We start from the raw sequence: 2,663 nt of genomic DNA on the forward strand, positions 1-2,663 counted from the left end.
ATGGAGTTCTGGGGTCTGTAAGACTGCAAACCCCTCCTTTGCACTTAAAAGCATTCAAAACACCAAGTTTGGCTGTTTTGAATACTGTAATTTTTTTTAAATATGGCGCCTTTAAATCTTCAGTAAACCGGAAGTGATGTCATTACATTTCTTCTGGGTTACTAGATCCGAGACCCCGATCAAAGCCTATTCAGGCTTCATTAGGGTCTCTGGCCATCTTTGTGTAATACAACCAATGTGCACTAAATCTATAAAACCCCTTTCACACTGAAGGTGCATTTCAGGTGTTTTAGCGCTAAAAATAGCACCTGTAAAAATGCTTGAAGAGAGACTCTCAAGCCTCCCCAGAGTGAAAGCCAGAGTGCTTTCACACTGAAGCGGTGTGCCTGCAGGACTGAAAATAAAGTCCTGCAAGCGCAAAAGTGCAAAAACTAGCGGCGCTTTACGCGACTTCCTCAGTAACTGGAACTCCTGAGGAAGTCAAGTGTCAATGATGCAACACGTTGGGTGGAGCATTTTGACGTCACTTTCGGTTTCCACAGAGTACGGAAGTGTGGTGAGGAGACAATTGTGTTCATATCCCTACCTGTACTGCTGATGTGACCAAACTTTTATGTAAGCAGGTATTGAATACATTTATCATATTTTACTGGCAATATTTCACTATGGGTATTTTTACTCTCTCTGAGTGACATTCGATCAAGAGGCACGATATTGGAGTGTTTATGCAGACATATTGGAGCCTTTACAGCGGGGACCTTAGCAGTTATTCATTGAAATCTAAAGCTTTGGTCATTCCCTGAGGTGAGGGGACAAACTATTCATTGGTGGCGATGGTTGCCGTTTGCTCTTTTGCTTCGCTGGATACATTTTCTCTCTTCAATTACGATATTGACTAAGCAGTCATTCCTATGTTCTTTGCACTTGGACTTTTTATATTTACTTATTTTATATTTACTTATTTCACTTGGACCCTTTGTTTTCACTTGGATTATTTTGTTATTTATTTGGATTCACTATACATAGTAATCTTTTGTTCAATATTTACTTGGTTATAGTTAATTAACCACTTGAGATCCGCGCTATAGTCAATTGACAGCTACAGCGCGGATCTCCTTTTCCGGGACTACGTCTATTGACGTAGTCCCGTGTACGAGCGGCCTGCGCGGCGCGCTCTGTGATCGGCGAGTCCATGAGACTCGCCTGATCACGATCCGTGCAAGGGGTCGATCCCGACCCCTTATCACGTGATCAGCTGTCAGCCAATGACAGCTGATCATGTGATATAACGGAGCCGGTAATCGGCTATTATTCCTCCTCGCGCTGACAGCGCGAGGAGAAAAAAAAAAAGCCGATCACCGGCGGCCGTGATCGGGACATCAGTCCTGATCACGGCCAGCCCTGCTAGCGACCACCTGCCCCCTGCCAGTGCCCACCTGCCCCCTGCAGTGCCCCACTTATTAAAAGTAAGTGCCCCCCGTCAGTGCCACCCAGCAGTGCCCATAGTGCCACCCAGCAGTGCCCACAGTGCCACCCAGCACTGCCCACAGTGCCACCCAGCAGTGTCACCCACAGTGCCACCCAGCAGTGCCCACAATCTGCCTCAAAGGTTCTGCACCCCAGTGCCGCCCATCAGTGCCCAGCAGTGCCGCCCATCAGTGCCCAGCAGTGCCACCCATCAGTGCCCAGCAGTGCCACCTATCAGAGCCACCTATCAGTGCCACCTATCAGTGCCCATCAGTCCCATTTATCAGTGGTACCTATCAGTGCCCATCCGTGCCACCCATCCGTGCCACCCATCCGTACCATCTTATCTGTGCCCATCTTTGCCCATCAGTGCCGCCTTATCTGGGCCCATCGGTGCCGCCTTATCTGTGCCTATTAGTGCCACCTTAACTATGCCTATCAGTGCCCACCAGTGCAGCCTATCAGTGCCCACCAGTGCAGCCTATTAGTGCCCACCAATGCAGCCCATCAGTGCCCACCAGTGCAGCCTATCAGTGCCGCCTAATCAGCGCACTTCAATGAAGGAGAAAAATGACCCGTTTGCAAAATTTTATAACAAACTATTAAAACATGATTTTTTTTTTTCTTTTGCATCTTTTTTGGTTTGTTTAGCAAAAAATAAAACTCCGAGCTGTAATTAAATACCACCAAAAGAAAGCTCTATTTGCGGGAAAAAAATTATAAAAATTTCATTTGGGTACAGTGTTGTATGCCCGCGCAATTGTCATTCAAAGTGCATCAGCGCTGAAAGCTGAAAATTGGTCTGGGACTGAGGGGGGTTTAAGTGCCCAGTAAGCAAGTGGTTAAGCAGGCGCACCATTTTATACACATTACAATATTTTTATAGATTTAGCTAATTTGGCTGTACTTCTCCTGTGGATCACAGGAGTGCAGATAATTTTGAAATCCTGTGACCCATTTTCAGCAGACAGTAGGCTGAATGCCACTGTCGGCCTATATCACCAGGACCAGGCATGGGAAAGATTGCAACCATATGCCTGAACCGGCAACTGCCTCATCCTCTCTGTAAGCCACTGAGAGGCTGTGCTGGCCCCTCCCGCCCCTCCCGCCCCTCCACAGCCCAGTGCTCCAGTAAGCGTGGGGTGGGGGGATGGGCGCTGACAGTCACCAGCTCTCTGCTCAGGGAGCACTGAGAA

Source organism: Lithobates pipiens, unplaced genomic scaffold, assembly GCF_037356315.1.
Source record: "Lithobates pipiens isolate NorthernLeopardFrog02 unplaced genomic scaffold, aLitPip1_a1.2 Scaffold_23, whole genome shotgun sequence".
NCBI classification, from domain to species: domain Eukaryota; kingdom Metazoa; phylum Chordata; class Amphibia; order Anura; family Ranidae; genus Lithobates; species Lithobates pipiens.